The following is a 10,294-nucleotide window of genomic DNA, read 5'->3' on the forward strand; positions in this document are numbered from 1 at the left end:
AATTTTTAATTGGTTATTAAATTTATTAGTTGGACTGTTTTAAAGTTAAAATTTATTTAAAAAAACATGAATCGTAATAAAAAAAAACAACGTTGGGTATAATAAATTCGGGCTTATAATGTAGGTGATTTTATGTACGTCCAATTAAAGCAAACGAGAATTTTATTCTAGCTGTCTTATAAATGAAATGAGCTTATATTATCATATATGTTATTGGGCTTATATTTGATTTGTCTAGAACCGTCGAAGATTCCTACTCTCTTCTTTCATCATCAATGTGGACCTCGATACTATATTAAAAACTAAATTTGTCATGGATTTAGGGTAAAGTCAATTTGTCCTTGAGTTGGAGCTCATGGCTCAAAAATAAAATATAAAAATTCAAACACAAAATCAAAAGGGTTAGGTAAGAGTTTTTTAAATGCACCCCATATTAAGTCATCTCGTATTTTTGCATATCTTTAATAGGCTTGCTATTGTCGATGCATGTGCTATAGCATGCCCATTATGGTTGATTGATCCGACTGTGCAGCAGTGCTAGACAATGGAAAAATGGGTGTCGGATTGGTCCAATCGGGATTAGCAGTCCGATCGGTTGGTGCTGCGAAGTCGGGATAGTCAGCTGGTTTTCCTGTATTCGGCTCATAAACTAGTTTCGTCATGTTGAGATGACAGGGTAGTTCTACTCTATTCGGGTCATCAACTGGTTCTGTTTGTTTTTTTTTTCGAGCAGCATCACCCACCAATCTAAAAGTATCATTGCCTGTTATACATCTTTGGTTGTATCGTTCTTTAACGTTTATCCTCATAAGATGGATAAATTTGGCAGGAATGCTATAGGGTGTTGGCTGACTATGGGTTAGAGGGAAGGTGGTGGGTTGCGGCATCAGTTTGGTTGTGGGAGATGGCCGGGAGTTAGAATTTGTTTTTGGGAGATAGGGGCAGTGGTTTAACTTTTAGAATGAGGTGGTATAAGGCGGTGGTGTAGGGTTTATAAAGAGGGTGTAGGGAAGCGATTAAAATAATACCTGAGGAAAAGCCTTAAAACAAACTAAAACAAAAGATTACTACTTAGGTACAAACGACCCTTTATTCTGCACAATATTTATTTATTTATTTGTTTACATAGCTACTCAAAATATATTTTTCAAAAAATAGCAGCCACTTATTAATAAAAATAAAATAAACTACTTATTGGTCCAGTAAGCTCCAACAATAAATGACAAGTTTTTCCGAACACTAACTGATAAGAAGACACCCCTAATGGAATTTTGAATGTTGTTTATGTAGTCCATTAACCCAACCTAGACGTCATGACCGAATCTCGAATATCACATTGGCCATGACAATGGTGCAGTAAAAACATTTAGAAGTTTTTCTCTTTTAAAAACCTCTTCGCAAAGCATCTTTGAGTCTTGTTTTAAGTAAAACCAAAATTTAGTTGATATCGTTTAACTTTAGAAATACTCAAGTATTGAGAGTATTTTAATAAAATGTCATAATTCAATAAAAACATCGAAGCGGACAAATTTCTATATCTAAAACTCATTTGTCGTTTTGAAAAAATTACCTAACATACATCGCCTAAAATATCATTTTTGTGAGTAGATTGTGTCGTGTAATGGAAACTTTGTATTGAATTTTTGAAAACATCATTATTTAACTTTTTATTATTTTATATAAAATCCATCTTAAGTTAATAATTTCTCAAATCCTTTATATGATAGTTTTTAAAACAAAAACCATGCAGAAAAATCCCATTTCAAAATCCAAAGTCCAAGTCCAAAGTAATAAAACAAATCCCAGAATATCAAATACCAATAAATACAAAGTTTTTTTAAAAAAATGATCGAGAATGCCTCCGTAGTCGAGCCCATCCTAACCTCGATTATTTGAAAAATCAGAGTTTAAAGGGGTGAGCTTAAAAAGCCCAGTATGGGTTACAAATAATAACAAGAACATAATTTAACTCATAACAACATCAATTTAAGCAGATCATAACTTGCCAAATATTCATTCACAGAATTTAGATATGGTAGAATGCACCACATCGATGTCAATGCAACACCTTTTAGAAAATAGTGTAGTTTTTTTAGAAAATAAATCCTACCCAACTCCGCTACACCCCATAAAGATTTCCCCAAAACTCATCCATCTAATAACACCAATAATGTGGACTAGCCACCTAATATTGTAGTCCAGCTGCCAGAAACAGAATAATGTGGTCGAACCACCAGATATTGCAAATTTATTGCCTAATACAAAATATTGTGAACAAGCCACCGGATAATGCAGATTTACTGCCAAATACTTTCTCCATCCATATTTTCCCAACCCCGTGCATGTGAGATAGAGTATAGAACATATTTTCAGTATGCATGCTTTACATGTGAATCAAAATATTGGAATATGGCATGCTTAACATGTGGACTGGATCTCGTATGGCTTGACAATATTTCTCGAAAAATCGACTAAAGCGGAGGATTTGACACGAAAATGCACAAAAAACGAGTTAGAAAGATAAAATAAGAAGTGATATTTTAATAAATAAAAATCAGAATTCAAGGATTACAGAAATGAGTTTCGAAAAGAGAAGAAAAGAAGAAAAATGAAGAACTTTGGTAGTGGTCGATGGCGGTGGTTCGACAGCTGACGGCGGTAGCGGCGGAGAGGTAGTGGTGTGGTAGAGGTGCAACGGCCTTGTGTGGTGGTGGAGTGGAAGAGAAATGAGGAAAAGGGGACTTCTAATGTGGTAAAAAGGAAGAAAAGGAGATAATAATTGAGGAGCAAAGTGGTGGTGTGGCTAAAGGAGAGGAGGAGTGAAAAAAAAGAGAAAATGGAAAGGACATAGGGAGTGTCTAGGTTCAATGGGCAACCAAGGTAAGGTAAGGGAGAGGTTTTGGTAAGTCGAGGGAACAATGGCACCAAAAATGGATCATGAGAGTGAAAAGGGGAAACTTTTGGGGAGGCTGACCTTGTAATCAAAGAATGAATCTTCCCTTGTATGGTAACATGTGTTGGACGACAAGAGTGTTCACACTAGCTCAAAGTTGTCAAAAAAATTAATTAAAAGATGCGCTTGTGAGAGCTTGAACTTGGGACAATATGGAAACAACTAACACATTTAACCACTAGAGCATTAATTCCCATATGATATAAACTAGTGCACATAAATAAATAAAATCTAGAGTGTGACATCTCTACCCCTTAAAATAAATTTCGTCTTCGAAATTTACCTGATCCGAACAAGTGAGGGTAGTGGTGATGCATCGATTCTTTAGGTTCCCAAATGGCTTCATTAACACCATGATTTCGCCATAGGACTTTGATAAGAGGAATCTGCTACTTCCTTAATCTCTATAACTAGTAGTTCAAAATCTATACAGGCTTTGGCTCGTAAGTTAAATCAAGTCTCACCTTGACCTCATTGACCGGAATCACGTGGGATGGATTAGAAAGATATCACTTCAACATAGAAATATGGAACACATCATGGATGTGGTCCAGTTTCAGAGGTATCTCTAGCTGGTAAGTCACTGGTCCAACCTTCTTAAGAAGTTTATACGGTTCAATGAACCTCAGGCTCATCTTGCCCTTGTGTCCAAACCTCAATACCTTCTTCCATAATTAAACCTTCTGGAAGACTTGATCTCCAACACTAAACTCAATATCTCTCCGCCTCAAGTTGGCGTAAGACTTCTGTCAATCAGATATTGCTCTTAATCGATCCTGAATTAGCTTTACCACATTCTTGGTTTCTTGCACTAAATTTGGACCCAATACCTTATTTCCCCCAATTATGTTCAACATAGAGGTGTACGACATTTGTGACCATATAGTGCTTCATAAGGAGCCATTTGGATGCTCAACTTAAAACTACTATTGTATGCAAAGTAGGTCAATGACAAGTGTTCCTCCTAACTACCATTAAAATCAATCACACAACCCCTCAATATGTCTTCCAAAATCTGTATAACCCACTCTGATTTCCCATCAGCTTGTAGGTGAAAAGCTACACTAAATTTCAATCGATTCTGGAAAGCCTTGTGCATTTTTTTCAAAAACTGATATGTAAACCAGGGGTCTTGATCGAAAATAATGGACAGCGGTACACCATAAAGTCTCACAATCTCTAAAATGTACAACCTCGCCAACCTATGCAGAGAATAGTTAGTATCGATAGGTAGAAAATGGGGTGACTTGGTCAGTTGATCCACTATAACCCAGACTAAATCTTTCTTAGTAGGCGTCAAAGGCAACCCACTAATAAAATCCATGGCCACATGCCTTCATTTCCACTTAGGGATCTAAATAGGCTGTAACAAACCCGAAGGAAATTAATGCTCAGCCTTAACTTACTGGCACGTCAAACACTTACTCACATACTCGGTCACATCCCGCTTAAGCCCTAGCCACCAATACAACTCTCTCAAGTCTTGGTACATTTTATTCCATCCAGGATGCATAGCGTATGGGCTACTATGTGCTTTTCAAAGTATAGACTACCTCAACTCTCGATCACCGGGCACACAGTATCTCCCACGAAAGCATAAAACTCCAACAAAATTAAAGCTAAAGTCAGTACTCTTACCTTCCTCAACCTATCCAAAATGAAGTGCAAGAAACTCATCAAAAGATTGCTTTGATTGAATCTAATCCAATAAGGTAGGCCTCACTTGCAATTCCACAAGTAAACCTCCATCATCAGTTGAAGTCAACTTTGTGAACATCACCCTCAAATTGCTCATCGATTTCCTACTCAATGCATCAGTAATGGCATTCACCTTTCCTGGATGGTACTTAATGGTACAATCGTAGTGATTTAGTTGCTCAATCCACCTCCTTTGTCTCAAGTTCAACTCCCTTTCAGTGAGGAGATGCTTAAGACTCTTGTGATCCATGTAAATAATACACTTCTCACTATAAAGGTAGTGCCTCCAAATCTTGAGGGCAAAAACCACGGTAGCAAGTTTGAGATCATGGGTTGGATAATTATGCTCATGAGGCTTAAGCTATCTCGAGGCGAAGGCCACAACCTTACTGTCTTGCATCCAAACACATCCAAGACATGTAGGAGACGCATTACTAAACACCATATAATCATTCCCAAACTCTAGCTGAATAAGAATAGGCGCTTGAGTCAACACGGGCTAAAGCTTATAAAAACATACTTGCTGCTCTTCAGTCCACTTAAAAAGGGTACTTTTCCTTGACGACTTGGCCAACGAAGCTGCAATCAATGAAAACCCTTCCACAAACCTTCTATAATAACCGACCAAACCCAAGAAACTTCAAACCTCACTAACGTTCTTAGGTTGTTTCTAGTTTAGGATTGCCTTTTTTTCTTTGGGTTGACCTGAATACCATCAGTCGATACCACGTATCCCATAAACATCACTTCATGGAGCCAAAACTCACACTTACTCAATTTGGCATCCAACTGTTTCTCTTAGAGAATTTGTAGAACCACTCTCAAATGTTGATCATGCTCCTCCTCAGACTTGGAATATATCAAAATGTCATCGATGAAGACAACAACAAATTGATCAAGGTAGGGTTAAAAAACCAAATTCATTAGATCCATAAAAGTTGTTGGAGTGTTCGTGAGACCAAAGGGCATCACAATGAACTCATAGTGACCATACCGAGTCCTAAAACCAGTCCTAGGAACATCCATCTCTTTCACTTTCAACTGATAGTAATCGAACCCTAAGTAAAGGGTATCAATTTTTTACGGCCAACTTGTTTAATTGCTAATAATCGATGCATAACCTCATAGACCCATCCTTCTTCTTATTAAACAAAACTGAAGCTCCCCATGGCGACACACTTGGTCTAATGAACCCTCGGTCTAGAAGTTCTTGTAGTTGTGCCTTTAGTTCCACTAGCTCTTTGGTTGTCATGGGCACAGGAGCTATTCCCGGCAACAAATCAATGCCAAACTCTACCTCACGCTCTAGAGGTATCCAAGTAACTCCTCTAGAAAGACATCAAGATAGTCTTTCACAGTATATATGTTCTAAAAAAAAGGCCCATTGACACTTGTATCCATAATGTAAGCCAGATATGCCTCGCATCCCTTGTGTACTAAATTTTCAGCCATTAGAATGGAGACCACATTAGATATGTAATCTCTATGCTCTCCAACCATCACTATCTCTTTTCCATCTAGAGTCTTCAGAGTGACCCTCTTATTAGTACAATGTAATATGACTTGATGTTTTACCAAGCAGTCCATCCCATAATGAGATTGAATTCACTGAAAGGTAATTCCATAAAATCTGCTTAAAATATTTCTCCTTGGATCTCTAACGGACACCGATGGTACACTTTATTAACAAAAATAGAGTGTCTTAAGGGACTAAAGACAATCACATTACTAATAATATCCTTTAACTGAATACCCAGTTTATCAACCATTAAACATGAAATAGACGAATGGGTTGATCCAATGTCAATCAGAGCAAAATATGGTACGATATTAACAGTAAAGGTACGTACTACATCTAGTTGCGTACACCAATGCAGACTGTTTGGCATCAGCTTAGTTAGCACCCTGACATTAGGCTCTTGTTCTCTACCCAACTTTATGACCTCTATTCGAATCTTAACCTCTCAGAGGCTGCTGTCCAACTTTTTGATTCTGAACATGATTCTTATTTGGTGCTTGGATTTGCTCATTATGAATTAAACAACCGTTGATCTTGTTCTCCAAAGATCCGCATCTTAAGCATGCAGCCAAACTTCTCCAGCATTCTCCCGGATGCCTCTTACCATATGTGGCACAATATTAGGCTCTCCCTCCATCAGCGGTAACATTTTTGCTAGGTCAATCATCTCGAGCTCGATTATTTGGTCACAGAGCTTGAACAGTGGGACTAACATCTCTCTTGGCAAGGATTTTAGCTATATCCGTTGATTTGTGTTCCAAACACTTCATTTTCTCTACAATTTTAGTTTTCTTCACTAACGCTTCAAAATCCCTTTCTTGCAAAAGGGCACTTGCATCATTGACTTATATGTCAACCCGTTCTCAAATCTGACACACTTGTCTTGCCCAAGCGCAACCATCCCTTGGGCATAAAAACTTAACCATATAAATTTGGCCTCATACTCGACCACAGGTCTATCCCTCTACTTGAGGTTAATGAACTCCAGTCGACGAGCCTCATAATAAGTCTTACCCACATACTTATTCTACAAAGCCTCCAGAAAATATACCTAAGTCAGTCTCTTAGCTTGGGTACCACTCGCAATGGCTAGCCACTAGTGGCAAGCCTCATCCCTCAGTAGCAAAACCGTACCCTTTAGTTTCTACTTCGAGCTACAGTACATGTCATCCAAAATCCTTTTCGTATCCTCTAGCCAATACTTTGCCACGGTGGGGGTTGCCCCAGCACTGCCCTTGAATAACTCAGCTCTGTTAGCTCGAAGCCTCTTAGCAATGGTCCCACAATTTTCCAGATCCACTTTGGGTCCCTACAACTCATTGTAGCACCCTAAGCATGGTCTGTGACACAGCATCATCAATAGGCTTCTGATAGTCCTCATCCATAATTTTTGTGTTCTTGACCTGGTCAACCACTAGCTCAGGTTTGATCATGGGCTCTGGTGTGATCACTCATGATCCAGAGAAATCTATTTGGGTCCTTAGACCATACTCTCTGCGAGCTCTCATACCCCTAGTATGAACACCTTGAGTACTTATCTTTTTATTATCGAATTCTTATGTTTTATGCAATTTTATCTGACAATTAGAAACGAGTTTTACTTCTCAATCCAGAATATTTTAGTTCTAAAGTTTCATCACTAGAGTATCAGTATTTATAGTTTTTAGAGTCTAGAGTTTCATAGTGTAGTTTTGAAAATCTATAATTTCAGAATCTACAGTATACTACAATTTCATATCAAAACTTAGTAAGGTAGAAGTAGTTATCTAGACCAGTTTTAGAGTCTCAGTATTTTAACCAATGTATGGATTTTCCAAAAATACCCTATTTTCATGAATATGCATGTATTTTTTAAAATAAACAATATCAATTTTTAGAGCTCTGATACCACTAAATGTGACCCCTTAAACCCGGCCTAGACGTTGTGGCAGAATCTTGAAGATCGCATTGTCCATGACAATTGCGTAGTAAAGGCATTTAGAAGTTTTTCTCTTTTAAAAATCGCCTTTCCAAAATGTCTTTGAGTCTTGTTTTAAGTAAAACCAAAATTTAGTTGATATTGCTTAACTTTAGAAATACTCAAGTATTGAGAGTGTTTTAGGAAAATGGTCGACTGTTTAACGTCACAACAATAATAAGCAAGCGTACACTGTCGATGTAAGTGTAGTAGACAGATGTGAGTCTGTCGAATATCGATCCCAAAATGATGGTAGTATTTTATCTATTAATGCCGGTGCAATAACTAGATATAAATAAGATAAATTGTGAGGATAGTTATTGATACAATAACTTGAAAATAATAAAATAAAATATGATAGTGATAAACTGGGATGCCCAACATGAATCTTCAGCATAATACTAAAACCTCGCAAGGTATAGAAGTGTAGGTGATTGTCGAGGCAATAAAATTCAATGTAAATCTTACCCAGCGTTACTCCTCTATTTAATCTAAGACTTAAACATGCAGATTAACCTCATCTTTCGATGATGGAAATACGACACTATTAAGAATAAGTGGACTAAATTCCTCTAATCCTCACTCAACTTCCATTGAAATGCTTGTTGGCTCAAACTGTCACTGCGCTTTCCAGTGTCACTAACTACAATAACACTTCCATGTTAAAAAAATTCAAACCCCAAGATTAAACAATAAAAACAAGATTAAATAAGATAATGTTTCACCAAGAATTCATCAGTACTTCCATACAATCAGAAATCAAAGAGTAATCACCAACATTTAGAAAGAAACAAGAAAGAATTGAGTGGAGAATTCTATTCCTAGACAACTCAACTGAATCTCTCTATTCCCTCTTGTCTCGCACTTAAATCTCCTCGTTAGAAGTTAGTCTACATCTAGTTTTCACTTTGGCTCACCCATGAAAGGCTTAGCTGCCATGGCCGCAAGCTTCAAGGTAGGATGATGAAGATGATGATGGAGAAAAAGAACTCCCCTTTTTCTTCTCATGTCCACCTTTTATGTCCTCCTCCAACAATCCAACAATACAGGTGTCATTTCCTCAAAATTATTTTGTCATTGTACGTACAGGTTGATTATACCTGACTGGGCAGCTCATGTAGTTTATATTTTTATGTGGACAACTGTCAGGTGCAACGACAATTCTAAACTCAATCTGGGATTAACTCATGCAGCAACATTAATGCAAAAAGATAGCAAAATTAAGGATAAAATAGGCTAGAATTCACTGAGCTATAAATTGCAATTTACTAAGTTGAAAATGCTAAAATGTATGCTAAGGATAACTAAATGGGAACAATTTAACCAATAAGTAAGGGGAAAACCTATGTTCTTTCTAGTGCTATCACCCCTCAAACTTGAGTTTTTACTTGTCCTCAAGTAAAACACAAACTAGAAAGGCTACAAAAATTTTAGTAAGGCAAATGATCATTCTAGCAACTTGAGCCCGTCTAATTTCCCAATGGATGAATAACATTCAGATGAAAGAATATTGCATCGACAATTCATAAGCATGAATGAATAAGGTTGCAACTTCATCAAAGCTAGCATTATGCTTTAAACCTTAAGTTATATCTACCATTACAACATTTATTGTACAATACTAAATATATATATTTTTGGAATAAGAGATATCGTTGCATTACTATACCCTTGTTCCTGAGAAGTAACGATGGGGTGCAACAAACCCCCATGGAGTACGTAATTATGCTGACACACACTCATACAATGACAGTCTTTGGCTAGATTGATTTTTCTAATGCTTGTATTGGAGTGTTCCCTTTTTAACATTCCATATTACACCCATTTTGTAGTGTCTCTACTTTATAACTATATATACATATATAAGCATTTGTAAAAACAAGATTCATTCAATATTTAAGGAATGATGGTAGTCATCCATTACTAATGTAACCTAATCCATTCATCAAAGAATTGAAGCTACAACCTTCTGTCAAATTTATCTAACTCATTCATTGATAATTTACATGATTCAAGAATTAAGCATCGGATGTAACAAAAAATTTGAACAATTTTCATTAACTATAGTTAAACCTTGCATGCCTCATTTTCAAAAAAAATTGAAATGTGGGTGCATTTCCAAGTCCCGTGTGCATTCCCCAAACTTACAGTTTGTATTGTCCCCAAC

This window comes from Gossypium hirsutum, chromosome D08 (assembly GCF_007990345.1).
Source record: "Gossypium hirsutum isolate 1008001.06 chromosome D08, Gossypium_hirsutum_v2.1, whole genome shotgun sequence".
Lineage (NCBI taxonomy): Eukaryota > Viridiplantae > Streptophyta > Magnoliopsida > Malvales > Malvaceae > Gossypium > Gossypium hirsutum.